Below are 25868 nucleotides of genomic sequence, written 5' to 3' on the forward strand. Positions count from 1 at the left end.
CCTGGTGTCTTAGGCTCTCTCCATCCTTGCCCCGCTGGTCCAGGCCTAGGTGCTTCCCACTGATTCTCATGTTTGGCCCCATTGATAAGAGCCAGAGATGTTGCTGTCTATATTCAGGCAATTTTAAAGCCTGTGAAGAGTGATTCAGGCTATTCTCCTTGACAGGAGATAGTGAGAGAGATAGTGTGACCTTGGGATGGGGTGTTGTGTGGGGTGCTGACCTTGGGGGTATCCAGAGGAGGAATGTTGTGCAGCCTGTGGTCTCAGGCAGCAGAATGGGAAGATGAAACAGAGAGGGCACAGCGACTCTCCCTGATCACGTCTCCATATCTTTTACACCCTATCATCTGCATCTTGAGGAGGTGAGGAAGGGCCTGAGATGGCATAGAGTCCAGGAACCACCCACGCCCATGCTGTGTCTTATCTCTTTCATCCCTGTGATGGAATATTTCCAAAGGTGGGCACCTCATTACCTTCCAAGGCACACCCTTCTGCCTCTGGATATGACAGCTAGAAAGTTCTATCAAAGTAGAAATAACCTCCATGTCCAAGAGTAGAGGAGTGGTTGAATGTGGAATAGCATAAGGATATTGTACAATTGCTGAAAATTACATTTTCAAAGAATTTCAAAATGTTATAGAAAGATACTCAAAATATTAAGTAATGTAAACTGGGAATAAAACTGTGTGCAGTAGACCTATGTGAGCATATGTGTTTATATAAACATATTTGCATTGAAAACACTAAGACCATCTACTGGTAGTTGATTTACAGTTGATTTTGTTGTGGCAGACACTACTAAGGGCTACTAAAAACTCATTCTCTTCTCCCTTGCCAGCCTCCCACTATATAGGCTGGAAAAGCTGGGTGTTCCTTTTCCAGTCTTCCTTGTGGCTAGAATTGGCCACATAACCCAGTATGGCCAATGAGATACGTATACGAAGACATCTGAGAAATTGTTTCCTTTTCTGAAAAAGGACAGCACCATTAAGGAAAAGATCCTCTTTGCTACATCCCCTTATCATCACCCTCCTCCCTTGCTTTGAAAGCTGATTTGCGTTGTTAGAGCTTCAGCAGCCATCTTCTGACCATGAGGCAACAGTTGGAGGATGAAACCAGAACTCTGAGGGTGGTGGGGGGAAAAGATTGGAAAAAGCCTGAGGCCTTAACCATGGGCTACTTCTAGGCTTTTTTTTTTAAGTAATGGATTTTTTTTGTTGTTTAAGCCATTATTAATCAGATTTTCTGTTACTTCCAGTTAAACAAATCCTACTGGATACATTTGTTTTATTCATTATACATTATTCCAGTTTCTTCCTGATTTCACTCCTCAGAGCCATTCAATACAAGCCCAAGCTCTTTCACATGGAAGCATTTTAGATACGTGTAGAGAATTCTCACTTCTCCCCTGGTGCTTCTCTTCTCCAGCTGGACGGCACTGTTCCTGCCTTATGTGGTTTGGGGTTCCCTTATCACACTGGTCATTCATTTTCTGCACATGCTCCAGTTTGCTTCCTTCTTAATGTACAGCAGGCAGACCTGAAATTGACATTCCGGGGGCCTGACCAGAAAGAATGAACCTGATTGCCTGCTCCCTCCTTTGCATACTGCTTTTCTACTAGAACAGCCTCGGTCCCTTCTGCTTTTGGAGTACCCTCATCTGAGTCAAACCCCTGACTCTTTTCCAAGTGCTTTGTACCAATAGTTTTTATTTATTTATTTCCCTATCTATCTATCTATCGTCTCAAGTGCAGGGCATTCCCTTCATTCTTATTGTTTCCTCTTATTAAATTCAGGTTGGTATTCTAGCTTCTTGAGACTTGTGGGTTCTAATTATGTATTTGCTGTTCCTTTCAGCTTCCTGTCCTCTACAAATTTGATAAGCATGCCTCCTGTGTCTTCATTTCAACTCTTTGATAACAAGTGAACCCAGACGTCAGTTGACGTCACCCTGTCCTTTGAGATGGAAAGAAAATTAGCTCAAGACCCCATCACACATCCTGTGGGAAGTCAGATGCCCTCCCAAAGATCTTTGCAAACTCCCAGCACTTTGGTGGTCACTTGTGTTTCCACGTTCCTCCTCCTGCTGGCCTTGGGGTCACCCACATCCCACCTCTGTGGCTGCTCTGTCCTCTCAGGTTCATGCCGACCAGGTCCTTTCCCTGATTTCTTTCAAGAAACAAAACATTTAGGAGTGTGGCAGATTTTGCGCAAGACTTGCAGAGATGGGGTGTGTTTGTGTGTGTGTGTGTGTGTGTGTGTGTGTGTGTGTGTGTAGGGGGGTTCCTGTACAGAATAGGTACTCAAACAGATTTAATAGATGTCTTCTTTCTGTCCTTGAAAGTCCCTCAGTAACAACAACACTAGGACCTTCTTCCCGGTCTCTTTTCCCCAAGTGCTCCTCAAACTACCCAGAGAATCAAGATCCTAGGATTTCATTAACAGCCTTTGTTCTGGCCAGGGTTGGTGGAAGAGAGTGGGGCGTGGGGAGAATTAAGGGCAGACCCTGGGCAAATTTGTGAGGAGTCAAAGTTTGTTTAAGATGTTCCCCATACTTCCTTTTAAATTAAAATTTAAGAATATATTTTATTTAACCTAAAACAACCAAAATATTATTTCACCATGTATTATGGGCTGAATTGTGTTCCCCCCAAATTCATGTTGAAACCCTAACCCCCCGTACTCAGAGTGTGACTGTATTTGGAGATAGGGTCTTTACAGAGGTAATCAAGTTAAAATGATCATTAAGGTGGCTCTAATCACCAAGGTGGGTCATCAAGGACACCTGACTGGTGTCCTTATAAGAAGAAGAGATTTGGACACACAAGAGAGACATCAGGGATGTTTAAGCACCAAGAAAAGACCATGTGAAGAGGGAGCAAGTGGGAAGCCATCTGCAAGCCAAAGAGAGAAGCCTCAGAGGAAACAAACTCTGCTGGCACCTTGATCTCGGACTTCTAGCCTCCAGAACTATAAGAAAATAAATTTCTGTTGTTTAACCCACCCAGTCTATGATATTTTCTTGTGGCAGTGCTAGCAAACTAATGCGCCATGTTACTAACATAAAAATTATTAAGGAGTGTAGTGGGTTGTAAGGTGGTTCCCCAGAATTTATGTTCACATCCTAATCCCTGGAACCCGCGCATGTGACCTTATCTGGAAAAAGGGTCTTTGCAGATGTAATTAAGTTAAGGATCTCGAAATAAAATCATTGGGATTATCTGGGTGGGCCCTAAATCCAATGACAAGTGTCCTTATAAGAGAGAGAAGAGGAGGACAGAGACACAGAGGAGAAAGCCATGTGAGTACAGAGGCAGAGATCAGGGATGCAGCCACAAGCCAAGGAATGCTCAAGCCTTCTAAGGGAGCATGGCTCTGCTAACACCTAGATTTTGGATTTCTGGCTCCAGAGCTGTGAGAGAATAAGTTTCTGTTGTTTTAAACCACCAAATCTGTGGTGATTTGTTATAGCAGTTCTAGGAAATGAATATAAGGAGGTGCTTTATGTTCTTTTTTCATACTTTGAAATGTGTTACGCATTTTATATTCCAACACAGCTCAATTCAGAGTAGACAAGTTCATGCTAGTTGATTTGGAAGGTGATCCCAGATAGCCAGAGTGAGGGAAGGGATAGAGGCACAGGGAAGGGGGCCAAGATGCATTCTCAAGCTGGCCACTCCTACCCCCACCTTTCCTTTTGTAGCTTGTATTTTAGTCTTGTGCCCATGACCGTCAGCACCTTCCTGTTAGAAGCTGACTTCCAGGTCTCCCACTTATGCTGAAGTCTGCTTCCAGGGCAGGGACTCTTTCATCTACCTGGAAACTCCAAACTTCCTGTGCAGCCCCTCTCAGGGTGCTGGTGCCCAAAGCTGGGTGGAATGACTAGTATACTGTGAAGTTTCTCTAGTGATGTTCCCATTAGCAAGGAATCCACATCCACACTTCCGCATATCTTGTTTCCATAGCAAAGTACCAATTTCTGTTGGCTTAAACAACAGAAATTTATTGTCTCAAATCTGAAATCAAGGTGTTGGCAGTGTTGGTTTCTCCCAAGGGCTGTGAGAGAAGGATTCATTCCAGGCTTCTCTCCTTGCCTTATAGATAGTTGTCTTCTCCTTATGTGTCTACCCTCTATGAGTATTTGTCTCTGTCCAAGTTTTTCCTTTTTATAAGGACACCATTTATATTAGGTTATGGCCACCTTGATGACCTCACTTTAACTTTTACCTCTATACAGACCCTATCTCCAAATAAGGTCACATTCTGAGGTACTGGGGGTTAAGACTCCTACATATCCTTTTTGGGGGGACACAATTCAGTTCATAACATCTCCTTTGATGTTTCACCTTATTATCAAACCCAGTGTCCCTGGATTTTACCTAGCATCTATGGGTCATTTTCTCTAAATCTAAATTTAATTTCCTGATTTCTAAATATTATATATATATTATTGTTCTGCGAGTTTAAAAGTTTTATTCAGGGTCTTACTGGAGACTATAGCCCAGGAGGCAGCCTCTTAGTAACTCTGAGAGAAATGTTCTAAAGAGGTGGGAGGAGAAGCCAGTTTATATGTTTTTTTGTGGTTTTTTTGGCTAGGGAATATGTGCAATCAAGCATACATCATGGTTAAAGATTACTGCTAGTCACAAAGAATGGACATCTCAAGTTAATGATTTTAGTGCTTTTTTATGTATGGGAAAATGCAAGAGTCTGGGTTCATTAAAATTCTTCCTGAAATATACATCTAGACTATCTAAGGGGACTGCTTGTCCAAAGCACACAGCATCCTGTTAATGTCTTTTTGTAGTTGTTGTTTTGGCTTCTTTTCCCCCTATTTTTTTGTTTCCTTGTTTTTCCCCCATATATATTTTAATACAATTTTTAAAGGTTACACTCCATTTACAGTTATTACAAAATATTGGCTATATTGCTTGTGTTGTACAATACATCCTTGTAGCCTGTCTTACACCCAATAGTTTGTACCTCCCACTCCCCAACCCCTATACTGCCCCTCCCCCCTCACTGGTAACCACTAGCTTGTCCTCTGTATCTGTGAGTCTGTTTCTTTTTTGTTATATTCACTAGTTGGTTGTATTTTTTAGATGCCACATATCATATAAGTGATATCATACAGTATTTGTCGTTCTCTGTCTGACTTATTTCACTTCGCATAAGACTGTCCGAGTCCATCCATATTGCTGCAAATGGCAAAATTTCATTCTTTTTTATGACTGAGTAGTATTCCATTGTGTGTGCATCTGTGTGTGTGTATGTGTGTATGCACACATCTATCTATCTATCTATCTCACATCTTCTTAAGTCAGTCATCTGTTAATGGAAACTTAGGTTGCTTCCATATCTTGGCTATTGTAAATAGTGCTGCTATGAACACTGGGGTGCATGTATCTTTTTGAATTAGTGTGTTTTTTTTTTTTTTTATACCCAGGAGTAGAATTACTGGGTCATATGGTAGTTCTATTTTTAGTTTTTTGAGAAACCTCCATACTGTTTTCTACAGTGGCTGCACCAATATACATTCCAGCCAACAGTGTACAAGGGTTCCCTGTTCTCCACATCCTCACCAACGTTTGTTATTTGCGTTCTTTTTGATGAGAGCCATTCTGACAGGTGTGAATTGATGTCCTCACTGTGGTTTTTATTTCAATTTCCCCAGTGATTAGCGATGTTGAACATCTTTACATGTGCCTGTTGGCCATCTGCATTTCCTCTTTGGAAAAAATGTCTGTTCAAGTATGGAGGTTCCTTAAAAAACTAAAAATAGAACTATCATATGACCCAGCAATCCCACTACTGGGCACATACCCTGAGAAAACCATAATTCAAAAAGAGTCATGTACCACAATGTTCATTGCAGCTCTATTTACAATAGCCAGGACATGGAAGCAACCTAAGTGTCCATTGACAGATGAATAGATAAAGAAGATGTGGCACATATATACAATGGAATATTACTCAGCCATAAAAAAGAACTAAATTGGGTCATTTGTTGAGACGTGGATGGATCTAGAGACTGTCATACAGAGTGAAGTAAATCAGAAGGAGAAAAACAAATACCATATGCTAACACATATATATGGAATCTTAAAAAAAAAAAAAGGTTCTGAAGAACCTAGGGGCAGGACAGGAATAAAGACGCAGACGTAGAGAATGGACTTGAGGACACGGGGAGGGGGAAGGATAAGCTGGGATGAAGTGAGAGAGTAGCATTGACATATATACACTACCAAATGTAAAATAGATAGCTAGTGGGAAGCAGCTGCATAGCACAGGGAGATCAGCTCGGTGCTTTGTGACCACCTAGAGGGGTGGGATAGGGAGTGTGGGAGGGAGACGCAAGAGGGAGGGGATATGGGGATATATGTATACATATAGCGGATTCACTCTGTTATACAGCAGAAACTAACACACCACTGTAAAGCAATTATACCCCAATAAAGATGTTTAAAAAAAAAAAGTCTGTTCAGTTCTTCTGCCCATTTTAAAAAATTGTTATTTATTTATTTTTGGCTGCGTTGGGTCTTCGTTGCTGCACGTGGGCTTTCTCTAGTTGTGGTGAGTGGGGACTACTCTTCATTGTGGTGCATGGGCTTCTCATTGCAGTGGCTTCTCTTGTTTCGGAGCACAGGCTCTAGGCGTGAGGGCTTCAGTAGCTGTGGCACGTGGGCTCAGTAGTTGTGGCCCATGGGCCTAGTTGCTCTGTGGCATGTGGGGTCTTCCTGGACCAGGGCTCGAACCTGTGTCCCCTGCATTGGCAGGCAGATTCTTAACCACTGTGCCACCAGGGGAGTCCCCTTCTGCCCATTTTTTAATAGAGGTGTTTGATTTTTTGATGTTTAGTTGTACAAACTGTTTATATATGTTGGGTAAGAGAAAAATAATATTTGTTTTAAAGTGTTGGAAGGGTTAAAAGTGATAACATATGAGAACATGCTATACAATATGAGCTGGTGTTATTAGTACTTCTCACCACCAGCCCTGCCCTTCATACCCCCTGATCAAGGGATGGAACAGTGCCAGCTGCACTGTGGAATCTGTCACCAGCAATAAAATAGCCAAGGGTAGGTAGTATGACATAAATCTGAGACACAATTTGAAATTTTTCAAAAGGAACTTTACCAAGAATCAAAATAAGACAAAGCAAAACACAAAATCCTAGAAACAGATGAGTGTGTAAAATACCTGTCATGATTTTAATATAGGAAGGATGACCCTAGCTTGACCCTGGCTTGGCTGGGGTATGGCTTATAAAGTGGCACATTCCAGCCCTTTCTCTCACCACGCCACCCATCATAGCAGGAGTCCCTGGTCGAGCTAATGGCCCAAGATAAGCCCAGTTCTCCAATCCTGCGATTTGATTCATGGCTTCTCCACGGAAGGGACTCACCTTAGTGTGAATTGGCTCACTCCTCACTTCCTCTCCTGGACCTGGGCAGACCCCTCAGAGCCTCATGGTCCAGCCCAAGGGGCTCCCTCAGACCCTACTCTGTATGGACCTACTCTGTCTAGGATATTTTCTTGGGTGAATGGGAAAAACAAAATCTTATTTTCTTAGTCACTGGGAAGTCTTAACTCACCAGTTTTGTTGAAAATATGCTTTCATAAACTCTCTAGAGTGGGGAGGCAGGAGACATGGTTGAGTACTAATAGATGTTTGGTGGACAGTCTTCTAATAAAAGTGTTGGGGGAGGGCTTCCCTGGTAGCGCAGTGGTTGAGAGTCTGCCTGCCAATGCAGGGGACACGGGTTTGAGCCCTGGTCTGGGAAGATCCCACATGCCACGGAGCAGCTGGGCCCGTGAGCCACAGCTACTGAGCCTGCGCGTCTGGAGCCTGTGCTCCGCAACAAGAGAGGCCGCGACAGTGAGAGGCCCGCGCACCGCGATGAGGAGTGGTCCCCGCTCGCCACAATTAGAGAAAGCCCTCGCACAGAAACGAAGACCCAACGCAGCCAAAAATAAAATAAATAAATTTTTAAAAAAAGTGTTGGGGGAAATTACTGCCATGATTTTATTTAGTTATTTTTATTGAGATGAAATTTATATAACATAAAATTAACCGTATTAAATTGAACAACTCGACGACACTTAGTACATCCACCATGTTTTACAGCCACCACGTCTGTCTAGTTCAGAAACATTTCATTCCCCTAAAAGGAAGCCTCATACTCAGCAAGCAGCCACTCCCATTACCCTCTCCCCCCAGCCTCTGGCAGCCACCAATCCTCTTTCTGTCTCTATGGATCTACCTATTCTGGATATTTCATATAAGTGGGATCATACCATTTGTGGCCTTTCGTGTCTTTTTCTTTCACTTAGCATAATGTTTTCAAGATTCATCCATGTTGTAGCTTGTATCAGTATTTCATTCTTTTTTAACGGCTGAGTAATATTTCACTGTATGAATATACCACCATGACTTTATTTTGCTAAGTGGAATATGCAAACTGAGCACCAGAACTGACTTCCTTTGGAGTTTTAGAAGCTGTGTGGAGAAAGAGAATGAAGAGAAAGTGAAATGGTGACTTATAGAGAAAATTTTTGAGAGAAATTACAGTTGTTTAAAAAAGACTTTTATGGGGCTTCCCTGGTGGCGCAGTGGTTGAGAATCTGCCTGCTAATGCAGGGGACACGGGTTCGAGCCCTGGTCTGGGAAGATCCCACATGCCACGGAGCAGCTGGGCCCGTGAGCCACAACTACTGAGCCTGCGCGTCTGGAGCCTGTGCCCCGCAACGGGAGGGGCCGCGATAGTGAGAGGCCCGCGCACCGCGATGAAGAGTGGCCCCCCCAAAAAAAAAAGAACTGCGTCTTTAAAAAAAAAAAAAAAAGACTTTTATGAAGGTTTCAGTGTGTGGTGTAAGATGGAAATCTTTTCTGTCTTCCTGTGAAATCGTCATTGAAATTGACGTCACTAGTGTTTGTGGCCCTAGATCTGTTATTTTTTTCCGACATGACAGATTGTTAAGTGCAACCTCACGGTATGATCAGGGCAAGAGCTGAGGCTGCTGAAGCCAGTCCCAGATGGTCTGGTTACCTGGGTTCAACTGCTTTGAGTTAGAATCTGACTTTCCTCTGGAAGGTGACTAAAGGTTTAGCATCTCAGTAGAGTCGGTATAGATGGTGATTCTGCCACAACCTGCATCCAGCCTGCTTGAAAACTAAGTCCAATTTTGGCTTATCAAGATACAAGTTTGCTGCCAAAGAAAAAAAAATTTGACCGTGAAATGAGTCAGCTGATCTCTAAATTGAATTTTCATTTTAATCCTGTGTAATTGCGCCTTTTCTCCCCACCCTCAGCTCCAATATGTTGTAAACGACCAAGTTGGTGGGGCTATCTGATAAGGCTTTGTACGAGGAAGGATCTTCGCTGAAAGCCTTGGGCTCCTTCACCTCCTTCCTTGAGATGGGTTAGAGAAGAAAGAACTGACTTTCTTATTTAGATTTGATCATGGGGAAGTTCACTGTAGCACAAAAGCAGAAATCTTTGGCCAACATGAAGGTTTTCTTAATCTGATTAGGTGCCTGGCATTCAGAATCGTTTAGTGCCTATTGTACAAAATGAATAAAAATGTGCTGAACGTCAGCTGCTTACTAGAAAAAATAAAATTATAAATTACTAGGCAAATACATCACAAGAAATAAGACTGTTTCCTTTTGGGGAACCTAGAAACCTATGATTCAGAGTGCTGAGCCCAGAGACTCGTTCAAATCTGAAGAACCTGTAACAACAGATTACAGACAGGTCAGAACCCAGAAAATGGAGTCTGCCCTTCCCCAGATTCCTCGTCTGCTCTGATGTCTACCACATCTGGAACGCTCCAGTTCTGACAATGTTTTTATAGGATTGGCTCGAAAGGCAATAACCTTACAACATTTGACTTTTACTAGCCAAACTATTCCATCTAGAATATATAAAAAGACATGGGAAGCTGCATCCAACCCCACCTTCCCAACCCTAATTTCCTTCCTTTCTACTCAGTTAATAGGTCTCAAGAGGTTACTTTAAGACAGTATGTTCAGAAGCTCTCAATTTTGTGCATTGTGTTTGAAACTTTTTCTCTCCTGATCCACAATATCACATTGTCACCAAAAAAAGCAGCAATTAAAATAAGGCTATGGCTTTTCTTTAAAAAGAAAGAGGAATTATATCTCAATAGAAAAAAACAAAACAAAACAACCAATCACCTCTGTACAAAGTTCAGTTCAGTTCACATAGGACTGTTTTCCTTGTTGCGATAGTGTATTACCAATGAAAATCTGTCCTTGCCACTTAAAAAAAAAGAGGATTGAGGTGGGAGCAAGGTTGGGGCAGAGAGAGGCACGGGAGCTTGGAACTTAAGTGAAGACACGTGTGTGTGGCTGATACGGACCTAGAGAGAGTCAGGGTGGGGTCCACCCCACACATTCCCGTCTCTTCCTTCCAGGGCCATCCACCTCTGAGCGATGGAGAAGAGACATGAATGCCTGTCCTGAAGCTCCTGGGAATCACACCTAAAGGGCCATCTTGGACTTGATATTGGTTAAATATTGATGTTGATTTTCCAGAATCATTCTTTGTAGAAGCTCTCTCCCAGATGCTATATATTTGCTCCATCATGTCCTTAGGTCTTTGTTCAAATGTCATCACCACAGAGAGTTCCATCCCTCCCAACTCCTTGGCACCTCCATTTTTTTTAAAAAATTGAAGTATAGTTGATTTACAATATTATATTAGTTTCAGGTGTACAGCATTGTGTTCTAGTATTTTTACAGACTGTACTCCATTAAACGTTATTATAAGATAATGGCTATAATTCCTTGTGCTGTACAGTATATCCTTGTTGCTTGTGTATTTTACACATAGTAGTTTGTATCTCTTAATCCCATAACCCTAATTTTCCTTCTCCCCCATTCCCTTTCCCTTTTGATAACCACGAGCTTGTTCTCTATATCTAGAGTCTGTTTCTCTGTTTCTGTTTTGCATATACATTCATTGTATTATTTTTTAGATTCTGCATATAAGTGATACTATACAGAATTTGTCTTTCTCTGACTTCTTTCACTAAGCATAATGTTCTGTAGGTGCAGAGAAGATTTTAACAGCAACACCTAGATGGTGGATTTTTTTTTTTTAATGAAAGATTCTTTAAATTCTATAGTGCTTTACAGTTTTCAGCAGTTTCACACACATGGTTTCATTTAATCCCATAATAACCCTTTTTTCCCCTTACCCCTATATTTCCCCTTACCCCTATATTGCCCCTTCCCCCTCCTTCTCCCCACTGGTAACCTCTAGTTTGTTCTCTATATCTGTGAGTCTGTTTCTTTTATGTTATATTCACTAGTTTATTGTATTTTTTAGATTCCACGTATAAATGATGTCATATAGTATTTGTCTTTCTCTGTCTGACTTGGTTCACTTAGCATGTCTTCCAAGTCCATCCATGTTGCCACAAATGGCAAAATTTCATTCTTTTTTATGGCTGAATATTATTCCATTGTATATATATACCACATCTTTTTTATCCATTCATTTGTTGATGGACACTTAGGTTGCTTCCATACCTTGGCTATTGTAAATAATGCTACTACGAACATTGGGGTACATGCATCTTTTCGAATTAGGCTTGTTTGTTTATTTTTTCGGGTGTATACCCAGGAGTGGAATTACTGGGTCATATGGTTGTTCTATTTTTAGTTTTTTGAGAAACCTCCATACTGTTTTCCACAGTGGCTGCACCAATTTACATTCCCTCCAAAAGTGTACGAGGGTTTCCTTTTCTCCATATCCTCACCAACAGTTGTTATTTGCCTGGCACCTCCATTTGCTCTGCATTATCTTTTACTTATTTGTTTATTATCTCTCTTTCTCACATAGAATATAGGCTCCCTGAGGGCAGGGAGTTTTGCCTTTTTTGTTCACTGCCATATCCTCATCACTTAATTGTTGCCTGACATACAGTATACACTAAATAAGCATTTGTACAATGACTAGATAAATGAATGAATGTCCTCCTAAAGCTCCTTTCCTTGGGAGGAAGGACATATCTTCCTATCATCAGCACATTTTAAGGAGGTTATCATCTAGGGCCTGTAAGGTACTTTACTTATTTCCGTAACCACGCCAGGCAGTGCTTTTAAAACATATTTCTTTTCTGGATGAAAGTAACAAAAAATATAGGAAACTCATTTAATCATTTAGCAGTCCTTCAATGAACGATGACTTGATTTTATTTTCTATCCTGATAGATCTTTATGATTCTTACACTGTTACAGAACAAATTAGAACAGAGCCCTCAGTTTTACAATTTACAAGATTTAACGGTGTGCACTTTCTCCATCCTGATTTTCCCCCGAGGAACTGGGGAGGTGGATATGTGCTCCCACGTGGGCACCCCCATGACTCTGACATCATCCTCACCGCCTGTAGCTTCAGGGAACCACAATACACCTTTTCCAAACCTCTGTATTCCCAGTTCAGACTTCCCATTTCCAGATGCTATCTGGGAAGCACATAGATCCTTCTCCCCACCTCTGTAGCTCCTGACTGTGATGCAGAAACTAAATGAAGCTGAAAGATTGTCCCTAAACCAAGAAATGGAGCTTGTCATTTTCAACACCTTAATTCTTGAACAGTAGAAACATATTGTATTGCAGCCTGTTACCTGGGACTCATTGTATGGGAATCGTGTCCCAAATAGTTGGATGGACTAACATTTTAGTCTATTACCCAGGTAACAGTCCTGTCTCCTGGTAAGTCCATTATAATGGGCTTTCTCTGTTTTGGACTCCCTCTGCTTGCTCCCTCTCCCAGGCCTGGCTAACAGAAGCCGGAGTCCCCATTTTATGAGGCTTCCTGATTTTTAATTCCTTTTAAGTGTTCTTAAGGGGGGAGAGCTTTATAGGGAGATGAAATTTATGTGGTATCAGCAGAATCCAGCCCCAGATGCCTCCACGCTGAGAGAATTCTATCAGGCAGGTGCTGTGATGTATCTGCTTCACTTAGGGTCTGATAATTCACAGATGTCTTAACCTCTGCAACCATCAGCAAGAAGTCCGGATACGATCTTCACTCGGGATTCCTGAACTCATCTTCTCAAAATCTTATAAAACTGCCCAACCTTCAGTACACTAAGCCAGCCAAATTAAGTAAACGGGGAAAAATAAAACTCCTTATAAGCACATTATTTTCTACATGAAAGCTCACTCTTACTGTGAATTTTCTTAAAAGTTCCCCCCTGACATAATATGCCTGGCAGCTATGTCAGGAAGAGAAGATAGGGAAAATCCTCGCTCTCGGTGCATTCGCTAAGTGTTTGGAAGAAACTCTCAGAACCCAGCTTTCAGACAGCATTACCAGTTGGCTCCCTCTGACAATCCTGCAGCTCCTGCGGAACCAGAACAAAGCGGGTGGGCTTCCTGGGTGCTGATGTTGCTGCAATGGGAACACTAGACCTTCTGTGTCCTGTGCTAGTTGCCCAGCAGCCACGCCGCGTTGACGACGGAGACAGCCCAAGGCGGTTCCCTGTCCATCACCCATCAGCTCGGCGGCAGGTGGGAGCTGATTGGACTAGGAGAGGCCCCGCCCTTAGGGCTACTCTATACGCAACAGCGTTTACCCAAGAGATCCAGAGATGGAGACAAGCCAGACCAATCAAAGCCTTTTTCTCTCAGGATTTGAATATAAAGCATAGCCAGAGAGTAAGGCTCTGGGTAAGTGAACAAATCTGAGAAGTGGAGACGGAGTGAGTGGATGCATCTCAGACCTGCGGGAGTCCTGGAATAGGAACCAAAGAACTTACAAGATTGAACCGACAAAGATAATCTGGTGTCCAGGGCTGCACTGTATTCCGGTACAGGGCTGTATTCGCAAAACAAGAATAGCAAACGCCCCTACAGCACTTGTGTGCCAGGCGCCTTTCTGAGCACTTTAAATGTATTACGTCTTTAAATCCTCACAACGATCCTGAGGTCAATGCTTTTGTCACTCTCTCTTTACAAGGAAGAAACTGAGACACAGATTAGGATTAGGAATTTGCCTAAAACCACACAGTTGATAAATGCCTGGAGGAGGATTTGAGGCTTGCTTTCTGACTCTGGAACCCATGCTTTTCACCATTCCACAAGCTATCAGTCAGTCCCTGGAGGCTCGTTTCACAATTTTTTCCTATTGCAGAGGTACTACATACATGTTAACAGACAACATTCTTTGATTGCAAGTAAAGAAACTGATTCTACTAACTTGAACCAAAGGGAATTTGTTCGAAGGGAATGAGGTAGCTCAGAGAATGTAAGAAAACACCTAAGACTCAGGCTTGTGCCTCATTGAAGCCAGAGTAGCTCGGAGCTCTTGGACCAAACAGATGATTTGGTCTATCTGGACCAAATAGACACTGCCGCAGTGGGGTGAAGGAGCCTTTATATATGCTTCTGTTCTTGCAAATCCCAGGGAGAGAGGCCCACTGGTCTAGCCTGAGTCCCATACCCATTCGTTGACTCAGTGGATGGTCCCTCCAAGACCACACACATTTGGGGAGCAGAGATTTCCCAGAAGGAAATCGGGCAGACATCTTCCCCTGGAAGGAGAATGGATGCTGTGTAGGCAAAACCAAAACATGTCCACTACAGGATTCACTATAGTGGTGAAGAAGCTTAAAATTAAGGACATGAAAATTCTTCAAAATGCTACCATCCAGAGATAATCAACTTGTAACAGTTTGGTCAGTATTTTTCCAGTCTCTTAATTCCCATGTGAAATTTTATACAAATGGTCATCACTTGTGCCCACCTCCCTCTCTTAATCTCAATCTCTCTCCCTCTCTCTCTCTTTCCCAGGACCTCACAAATGCTGCTTATCTCTCTTAAGTCCTTCCTCATCACTTCCTCTAACTCAGTGTTTCTCCAAAGATCTGTGAAGAAGAGCCAGTTGGTTTTTGGCTTTGTTTTTTTCAATTTCCAATCTGTCCTGACTCATTTTTTTATAAAAATTTACAATAAAATTAATTACCACAGAAACTAAAGTTTGAAGAACAGATACGTAGAGTACATTCCCCAATTTTCTATAATTAGATTCAACAGACATAAAATTACTTTGCCCAAATGTTATAAAAGTTTCTAAATGTTTACTCTCAATTTCTGTACTTACCCAGGGAAGACTGTTAACAAATAGACTTAGTGGACACTTTGAGTAACTTTGTTCTAGGTAACTCCGACCCTTCCTTTGTTTCTTTTTTTTCCAACCCTTTCTTTAATCCTCAGCTAAGACATCACTTCTTCCAGGAAGTCTTCCTGACAACCTTCCTCCAACCCACATCTGGCTGGCTGGTCTCATAGAATTCTGTGTGTCCCCCTGTCAAAGCATTCACCAATCAAGCTGTGTTCTAAATGAATCTGTCCTAGTGGGTTAGAGGTGCTTCTGGTTATCTCTGAATGTCAACCTCTCACAAAAGTTCAGTGTTCCAGGTCATGGAAGCAACCTAAATGCCCATCAACAGACGAATGGATAAAGAAGATGTGGTACATATATACAATGGAATATTACTCAGCTATGAAAAGGAACGAAATTGGGTCATTTGTTGAGACGTGGATGGATCTAGAGACTGTCATACAGAGTGAAGTAAGTCAGAATGAGAAAAACAAATATTCTATATTAATGCATGTATGTGGAACCTAGAAAAATGGTACAGATGAACCGGCTTGCAGGGCAGAAATAGAGGCACACATGTAGAGGACAAATGTATGGACACCAAGGGGGGAAAGTGGCGGGGGGGGTGGTGATGATGGTGTGATGAATTGAGCGATTGGGATTGACATGTATACACTGATGTGTATAAAATGGATGACTAATAAGAACCTGCTGTATATAAAAAAAATGTGATCAAATGTATTCTATTGGAAAGAAGCAAAAAGGAGGTAAGTCTGTGTAAATCCATTTGTATAAGCGAAAAAAGAAATGCCGTGTGTCATTAAATTTAAGATGCCATGAATTGTAAGACCATACTTAGTTCAGTGATGTGAAAATAAGAATTGTAAGACACATCTAGATTTCAGAAATGGTAAAATGTGGATGAACAGGTGTCTTTGAACTGATGATATGTGGTTGTTAAAATCTCAATCTTCTGTCTTTTGAGTAATGAACGTCTCAATTGTCTCTGTGGAGAGTAAAGTTTGTAGAAAGGAAGAATACACATATGAAGCATATTTACATTTCTAATTGTGAATAATCCTGCCAGAAGAGGTTATTTGTGGCTTCTTCTCATCCTTTGCAGATATTGTCACTAATTTCTCCTTCATTCCTCCAAATTATGTATGTACTTGGTATTCTTATTTCCTCATCCTCATTGTACTACTCAGGTAAGTAAAGCCCTAGGTGGTTGAGTAAGTTACCCAGGGTGTTGCAGTGAGTGACTCAGTGGGGAATGGAATTTCTGTTCTCCTATCCCCAGGTTACATGGCCTAGAGCTCTGCTGGGAAACTCACCCTGTAAGGCAATTCCGGAAACTTAATTAACTGGACAGGCCTGGTCCTGACTCCATTGTTTTCATCTTCATTTGGATGACCAATGAATAAGGGCTGTGACAGAGGAATCTGTATTGCCTGGTCTGGGGAACAATTTCTTTAAAAAACTCATAAATTGACCTATGACGATTATCAATATACTAGGACTAAAATAAAGCCACAGCTACAGGCTCCGATGATATATAAACATGTGTCTATGTTAATTTGAATGTAAAAGGGCCCAGAAATCTCTTTGTGGCCAAATTTAAATGTATTTTTTGCTCATCTGTGACAACTGATATTATAGCTTCTTTTACCTACTGGAGATCATTGTGTAGTAATTAGAGTGTATTTTTGTATATTAAAACACCCATTAACTAGAAGGATTCGGGATTTATTCAACTTGATCCAAAATCAAGTTTGGTCAGGACATGGGTAATCCATGCATACTAGGATTATTGATATGTAAATAGTTCATATTAATGTTTGAGAAGACAACAAATGGCAGGAATAATGCAAGTCTCCCAAGTAGACTAGTGATGCCAGAAGCAATGAGAGGAGGCACAGGAGCGTGGAACAGTAAAAATGATGGGTCCAGAAAATGTGTTAGTTCCTTGATACTAGAAAAAAACATGTTGCCATAAAAACATCATTAAAGAGACCATTAGAGTCCCAGGCCTTCCCACAAACACCTGTGCAGCTGACAAGACGCCACCCTCTTATCCTGATAGCACTAACCTGGCAGCTGGGACCCAGGGATCAAGGCGAGAGGAAGGAGAAAGAAGGCATTTGCTGCAGACCTTACTTTCTTCACGTCTTTCACTTCCTGGAGCCCCCCTCCTAGGCAGCAAGGCTCTCAAGCTGCTTTGTAAGGATCCTTCCCAGGCTTACTCAATTTCTCCTTGGACCCCCAAGCATCTCAATTACCTCATTCTTTTTTGCCCAACAAAACTCTCATTCCCTCTTGGCAGCTGGAAAGCAGTCGGATTGAACTGATTGGCACCAGCCTGTGTTTGATCATCCCTATACTCCTCTATCCTCCATGTCTGCATTTAAAAAAATCATCTCTGGGCTTCCCTGGTGGCGCAGTGGTTGAGAATCTGCCTGCCAATGCAGGGGACACGGGTTCGAGCCCTGGTCTGGGAGGATCCCACATGCCGCGGAGCGGCTGGGCCCGTGAGCCACAATTACTGAGCCTGCGCGTCTGGAGCCTGTGCTCCGCAACAAGAGAGGCCGCGATAGCGAGGGGCCCGCGCACCGTGATGAAGAGTGGCCCCTGCTTGCCACAACTGGAGAAAGCCCTCGCACAGAAACGAAGACCCAACACAGCCATAAATAAAATAAATTAAAAAAAAAAAAAAAAGATGGCTAGCAGGACATCAGAGCCATTTAAAAAAAAAAAAAAAAATCATCTCTAAACTACGTCCATTGGGTGGTCCGAAACAGAGAGAAGTGAAAAAAATATTCAGTGTGCAGAAGGAAGAAGATGTTTAAACACACAGCTATAAACACAGCATATAAGTAAATATAATCAAATATATTTGCACGGTATGTCAATTAGGATTCTTAGGTGTCAAGCAAGAGAAACGAATACTGACTCACAAACAGAAAGGACATTTATGTGATGACTGTGGAGTAACTCACAGAATCGAAAGGAAAGTTAAATAAGTAGACTTAGAACAAGCAGGAATTGTGAAGTTTGAGCAGAAGCGGAAGTGTGTTCTCAGCAGCAGAATTGATGGGTGCTATCTTAGTAGGAGGAATCAACTCCACCAGTCATTTTGTCACTTTGTTCAAAAGTCAGATTCCTGAGAGAAAGCATCTAAATTGTCTGGCTTGGGTCATTGTCTGGGGGTGAGCAAGGTGCCCTGAGTGATGGTCCTGATCCAGGAGAGAAGGTAGTTCACTAGGGTAAAATAGGGTACTATTTCCAGAAGAGTGGATGGACGCAGGTTAGGAGTCTTACTGTCTGCTACGCAGTCTAGACACCAACCTCCTTGACCAGCGATGCCTGGGGGTGTGCCCTTGGGTTCAGTGCACTACTCTCTACTTTTCGCAGCCTCTACCCTTTCTATGTTAGAGCCCACACTTGCTAAAAGATCCAAATCAGTTCACACAATAGCTCCTGCAATAATAGCAGTTCTAATAAAGTGCCTGGTCAGCCCGTCCTGCCCTCAGTCCCCAGTTCTTAGCATGTACAGGTCATTGGAAGGTCTGACACGGTCCTGTGAGCTCAGGGTGATGGGCTAGTGTGGTTTCCAGGTGCAGCACTCTTCAGTTTGGTCCTCTGGCCAGTGTTCCAGTTAAAATAAGAAAACTGGGACTAAGTCCAGTGACATTCCCATTGCCCCTTAGAACTTTTGAGTTCTTCATTTGTGACTGCCAAGTATCTGGCTTCGTAGAATTAGAGAAACCCTTGCTTTGCCTAAGGTAGCCTCCCTGGCAGGTGACTCTCAGAATTACTTATTTAAACAAAGTCTAATTAATGCCCAATGGCAGGAACAGGGCCACAGATTAATATTTAACCAGTTGGAATGGTAGGTAACTGTGTGTACAGGGTTTAGTAACAGATCTGCCGTGCAGGTTGACTAGGTCTCTGCCTCGTCAGCGCTCCTGAGGTCTCCCTGTTCCCTAGACTACGTTCTCTCCTTGCCTTCCCACTACTCCCCTCCCCCATGAAGAGCTTGGGAGGAATCATGGAAGGTGAAGTCTCAAGCCCTGACTTGCTAACCTAAGGCGTAGCTGAACTTAAGTTTAATATTTACTCAGCCAGGAAGTGCTCTAATTAAGACTAGCTCTTTAAATCTTAAAGCCCCACCCTTAAAGGGCAGAAAAGGATTACTCACCCCCTCAGGGCAGAGCCCTTTGGGAAAGCACTTTTCTGCCCTACACCCAGATGTCTCAGAGATTGGCTTAGTCAGATCAACCTTCCAAGCTCAAGTAAGAGTGTAACAGGGATTGTGGATTGAATTTTCATGGGATATCCAATGGCTTCCAGAATATGAGCTGGCTGTGTAGATCTCCGAGTTTAGATGACAAAAAAAGGAGTGGCCGAATATCTGGAACAAAAAAGGAGATTTTTCAGTCTAGGGAGGCAGTTTAGTATAGAAGTAGGAACAGGAGTCAGATTTCCTGGGGTGAATTCTGGCTCCACCATCCTTTTCTGGGTGACCTTTGGGTGACTCAAACCTCTAAGCCTTCATTTCCTCAGGGGTAAATTGCAGCAGCAGTATCTACTTCATGGGGTTAGTGCTTAGAGAAAAGCTGCTACCATTAATTTGATCATTCATGTAATCATTCATGCAATCATTCATTCAAATAATATGCCAAGCATCCAAAATATACCAAATAACGTGCAAGGTAATGGTAATACAGGAAATTGTCACTTTTCTGAAGGAGCTCACAGCTTAGTAGGGAAACAAATATATAAATTATTCTTCTTTGTTGTAATAATTGCAATAATAACATATTAACTCAAGTGATATTAATGTGCAGAAAGAGAGCTATTTCCATGGAAAATTTCAGGAAGGTTTCATGGTGACATTTAAACTGAGTATTTTTTTCAAGAAGAGCAAAGAGGAAAAGTGATCCTGGAGGGAAGGAACATCATGAACAGGAGAAAAACAATGAGAAAAAGCCCAGTGTGTTTGGGAAACAACAGAAAATTTGGCTGGAGTGCAGGGTGGGCATGGTGGGCAATGAGGCAAGGATGCCATGGGCCATATCAAGGCATTTAGACTTTATTTTGCATGATCAGATTTCCATTTAGGAAGAGAATTCATATAGTAATATAAAAACTGGATGAGTAAAGAAGATATTAGAACCCAGCAGAACAAAGAGAAGACTATGGTCACAGTCCAGACAAGAAAGAAAGAGAAGTCAACTCAGGGCCATGGCAGACGATGGAAAGGAGAGGAGGGCAGAGTTAAGAGATATTTGGATGGGATGCTCTTGTCCAGTCTCCACATTACATCACTATGAACAAACCACTTCTGCTGCTCCCGATGCCTTACATGCAAAACTTGTGTTAAGAAAGGGTTCATGAAAAAAACCCTGAAAAGTGTTGAGTGTTTCAGAAGAATATTTGAAATGATTTTTGGAGGGTAATGATTTATAAAGATTTATCCTCAAATAACCACCAATCTGTTAGGCAGATCTCCTAACTACCTCCCACACATGAAATTTTTACTTAAATTTGGTCCTCCCTTATTTATTCTTCTTCTTGTTTTTTCCTTAGTTTCTTCCTCCTGCCCTTCCTTCCTCCCTTTTTCTCCCTCCTTCCCTCCTTGCCTCCCTTCCTTCCATCCATCCATCCATCCCAATAATTTTAAGGTTTCTTGACCTGTTCCAATCCCTTTATTAGTTAGCATTCTTGGTTGCAAGTGACAGAAACCAACTAGCATAACTAAGAAGGAGGTTGGCAAACCTGGGTCAGAAACCCACTTCTGTGGTCAGGAAGACTGGACCAGTTACCAAAACAAGGGTGTGTGTGAAGGTTTTGGACCAAAAGAAAAATATGTGACCACAGTTCACTATGAAATAGTTGGTCAATGAGAATGAAAGCAGCCCCTTCTATTATGCTCTTCGATCCACAATCAAGGATATTTTCAGGCTACAAAAATACATTCTCTTTGCTAAAAATTCAGATACCATAAAAAACAAAACCACCCAAACAAACGAACAAAAACAGTGTTCTCTGAGTAACTGCTGAAAAGATTGTACTAAAATCCTGTGCTGTGAGGTGGGACCAGCCAAGGTGGACACATCTTTTCATTTGCAGCCTGGCATTAATGTCATTCAAACTCTTGGGGAGTCTTGAATGCATACTCTGGTTTCTGGGGTCACTCTGGATTCCTGATCCTGGCCAATTTTTGTTTTGTCCACTAAGCATTCTGCTTCACTCTGGAAATCTTTTTAAACTCAAAGAGAAGGGCTCTAGTATTGGCACACTCCTTGGCCCATAGATAGGTTTATACTTTGTCCAGGTTTATACTTTGTCAGTTACATTCCATGTGCACATGTGTGCATGTGTACACACACACACACACACACACACACACACACACACACACACACACGGTGTGCTGGAGCCAGTTCCTGAGAGCAAATTGTTAACATTTTAGGAAATTTGCAAGCCAACAACTAAACACAGCCATTATTAGAATTTATATAAACTTAATAATTAAATAAATTACTTTGAAAGCAAAGATAATAAACACTCAAACTCTGTCACTTCCTGTTTTTTTATGCCTATGATATCCATGTGCTGGGAATACTATATAATAGTATGCTACTGTGCATCTCTTCCCACCTCTGTTCAGTGAAGTCTCATTGGGAGCTTGAAATCAGCTGTGGTGGGAGTATTTACATCATGGAAACTGGCAAATGCTAACACCAGGGCTTTTTATTTTTGTTTCAGAGGGTTGGTTGTGAAATATTTACCAGCATACCAATGCACACACACACAGGCACGTGCACACACACACACACACACACACAACCCCTACCCCTGTGTGGGCTTTCCATATTCTTTTTAGCACAGATATCATCTCCTTTACTATATGTCTCAGTACCACATATCAAGGAAAACCTTGTTATTCATCAAGATATTGTGGTATATGCGTCGTTCACAACTGAAGTTTCTTACCACGTTACGTATCTGCCTGCTTATTGGGGCAAGTAGAGAAAAATTACTAGACATCACAGTGCTTAGATTTCTCCCTGAACTCCCTTTTAGGGATTCCACAGTGAGAGGGGCCTCACCAAAACAAGATACCTGCATCTACTCTCTTAAATATGGCATTTTTTTTCTATTATAAGACCACATTTAAGAACACTGCTGGCACAGAGCCAGAAGTCTTGCCAATTTCCCAAGTCCTTGAAAGTGTAATCACTCAGTAGCCAAGGATAAATTTACATTGGATGACATTTTTGGCCTTTCTTGCTAACAGAAATGTATTTATGAATTCAGTAGTTTCGCTGTCCTATTATTTCCTTGCTTTGTACAATTAAGCCAAGCGTAAGCTCAAAATAGAGCCAAGTCCTGAATAAGTACTGTTTTAAGGCTGATGTAATTTATTGCTCTTTTGCAAGCTGCAATTGAACATACATATCTAACAGACCAGCTATACAGGAGGCCAGCTAATGCTTTAGACTTTTAATCTACTTGATGGGATAAAGGTTAGGCATAATGAAATATCTTTGAGCTTGAATCTCTCAATGCAATAAGCAAATGACTTTGAATTAAATCCATCCAGGGGATAAAATAAAAAACATTTATCAAGGTAGTGATTTTGAAGGAATAACTCTCCTTCCACTCAAACTTAAAATGCCTTGGGGCTTTGGCCAAATGCCTGAAGAATACACAACTTTAGCGTATTCTTAGTAACAGCACTCATAAAGAGAGTGGATGGAAGGATGAATTCCCTCATCTCAGTCTTCCCTGAGCCCCAGGATTTTCCTTTTTTTTTTTTTTTTTTTGGTTTCTATATTGTTCTGTGAACTTTCTGGAAGAATGTTGGAGGCCCTGAAGCAGTAAATATCTTAGAACGGCAAAGGTCAAGCATTCTAACTCTGACACGCTAAAGATTTTCCTACATCTGATAACTAAAAGGCAGCATTGAGGCCAAAGATTATCTGTTCCCTGAAGAAGAAAGTGCTTAGCTCCTAATGATGGGGATCCCCATGGTCAGTGAAGGAGAATTCTGGTGAGGTGCCCACAAGCATGACGTCCTGCTGCCTTAGATCCTATCTAGAACCACTGCTCCAAGATCCTGGTTCCAGTTCAACATGAGATTTTCAGTGCTGGTGACAGCCTACATCAGTCACTCCCATTTGCTCTTTGCCTGGGAAGACAGGTGGGAACAGCTGCCTGGGCAAACATAGCTTTGCATCCAGGCTCACCACTGTTCTCTCCTGCCTGTTAACCAGAAAAGAATTCATCTACCTGCTGTCCAGTACAATAAACCAGGCAGACAGGATTCCTTGCAGATAATTCCCTGAGATAGTCCATACTATGTCTGAGATCAGGAACATGAAGGCGAGAGGAAGGGAGTGAGTGAAGGCACAGGAGTGAAAGGGGGCTGGTAACCAGGGCCCTGTGTAAGGCAAATCACATGGTATCATGTGATGGTAAAAAGAATTCCCATTAGCTGTTCTTATGCCCTGTCTCTAACGCCCCAGAGGTTTCCTCTAACCTAAAATTTTAGTCTTGAGGACCATTTGTTTGCTTCTTAGAATTAGGAAGTAGAAGAGAGAATGGTGGCGAGAGCTTTCCCCATCTCCACCTCTCTCTCTCTTTATACATATATATGTATGTGTATGTATACATATGTATGCATGTACATACATACACACATATGTGTATGCAAATACACATGCACACACAAACCTACACTTGTGTGTATATATGTGTAAGTCCTGATATCAGCGTGTTTCTGACCATGTTTTGCTTTTAACAGATATTTCCCTGGATCTCTGCTTGCAGAACACTGTATTATGCTTTTGAATTGTGACCTAAGTTCTGTAATCTTTCACCTCCATGTTTATTTTGAGCCACTGATCCTTGGCATTAAGTTTTACATATTCTACATTTTAAATTCCATCAGTTTGTTCTGTGTCACAGAACTTGTTTGGGTCCAATACCCATAAAGATAACGTTTACTTTACAATAGAGTAAATTCTGTTTCCTTGTTGACTCACTTTGAGCCCTAGAGAGTGGAATGCCTTGCTCTCACAGGCTGCCTGATAAGCATCAGAGCCGCCCTATTTGCCTAGGAGGATGGGGAGCAGACACAAGAAGAATATGGTACTTAAGCTGTGATGATGGAGTCAAGTCCTTCCCTCAGCTCAAACTAAGAGACAATTCTCTGTGAGAAAATGCAGGGGTAGAAATTTTCAGTGAGATCCAGAGGAAGAGGAGGCAAGTTCATGAGCCGCAAATGCTAGGGAGGGACAGACAGAACTGCAGTTTGAAGGAGTTGGGCTGGAGACCAGGGGTCCTTGGGTGGGAGCCAGTGGATGTGACTGCTGCTTTCACCAGCTGGGGAGACGAGTGACACTACTTGATGTCCACTCCTAGATCAAGTACTTCCTATGACCCGTGCCCTGCGATGCCACCATCGTTGAATCCCTGGAAGTCCTGCTTCTGGAATGGCTGCCCAGTTGCCTACAGCCTTGAGCATTTCCTCACCTGCCTTGAAGAGGTAACCCGAACCCCATCATTTTTCACACTTCACAGCCTTGTTTCTGAAGTAATGGAGGTGAAGCTAGGAAATGTGTGTCTGACACGGTGCCAGAGGGTCTCCATAGCTATGAGCGCCTTTGTCTAGACTAACAGACACCACTACCCCTCCCCTGAGGCCTGAGATAGTCCTGAAGTCCAAATGGCTGGGCCCCTAAGAGACAGGCCCCAGGGGCTGAGCCCTTTAGGAGAATTCAGACACGGCAACGAGCGGAGACCCCTAAGTTTGTTAACAGCCTACGAGGTAAAGGCTGCTCATTCCCAGCTACAACTTTCCCATATTCACTGGCCTTTAAAAACTAACAGATGAAACTCAAATAGCTGGGCTCTTTCATGCCACAGTCCCCCAAAGCTGTGAAAGCCTTGCGTGCAGTTTTCCCTGCTGGTGGATTTTGTGCCTGGAGGTGATGCCCCTGAGCTTGCGTCATCTGCGATTTCTATTTAAAGGCAAATCCCAGACAGAGGAATGTTTGTCGTAAATTATTACAGCAATGTGACACATGGCTTTTCTGCCACTAAGGTCACTCTGCCATAGGTCTCTCGCTTCCTCCTCAATTGCCGTTCATTCCAGGAGGCTTCCTCAATTTCAGCAATTCTTGTGGTGCAGAACTGCCCGCCCAGCCATTCATCACTGGTAATAACCAGGAGAGCTGTGATCTTTTACATCTCCACACAATGGTCTGAGTCTTGGAAGGCTTCCTAAACTCCCCGGCCCCCTCTGCCTGGCCAGGGCCTCTGTTCCTTTCCAAGTGCGACAGACTGAGTTCAGAGGCTGCGCGCTCCCTCTACTAGAATCCCTTAGATCGACCAGTGAACAGGTTCATTAACATAGCAATCACAGGAGAGAAAAGAAGGCTGGGCCGTTCCGGTGAATGCTGAGCCTTGTTCTAAATCCTCACAGAGAATCTTTTTTCTTTTTCTTTACCATTGCATTTTTTAAATGTATTTATTTATTTATTTATATTGGAGTATAGTTGATTAACAGTGTTGTGTTAGTTTCAGGTGTACAGCAAAGTGATTCAGATATATATATATAGATATATATCTATATATATATAGATAGATAGATATAGATATAGATATAGATATTTTTCAGATTATTTTCCCATGTAGTTTATTACAAAATATTGACTA

The 25868-nt window shown here is 42.2% G+C and overlaps 1 long non-coding RNA gene across 7 annotated transcripts in view; it reads left to right on the plus strand.

The window, feature by feature from the left end:
* LOC103016807 (uncharacterized) overlaps positions 1–24696 on the plus strand; it is a 223824-nt gene extending 199128 nt beyond the window's left edge. For 5 of the 7 annotated variants that reach the window (XR_009009097.1, XR_009009091.1, XR_009009093.1 and 2 more), the window contains one exon: positions 1858–4233. This is a non-coding gene — a long non-coding RNA (uncharacterized LOC103016807). Of the gene's footprint in view, positions 1–1857; positions 4234–10440; positions 10770–24572 lie in introns of those variants that run through there. The other 2 variants (XR_009009096.1, XR_009009095.1) reach the window with 2 other exon arrangements.
* Positions 24697–25868: the final 1172 nt, after the last annotated feature.

The sequence above is a fragment of the Balaenoptera acutorostrata genome, chromosome 8 (genome assembly GCF_949987535.1).
Source record: "Balaenoptera acutorostrata chromosome 8, mBalAcu1.1, whole genome shotgun sequence".
NCBI classification, from domain to species: domain Eukaryota; kingdom Metazoa; phylum Chordata; class Mammalia; order Artiodactyla; family Balaenopteridae; genus Balaenoptera; species Balaenoptera acutorostrata.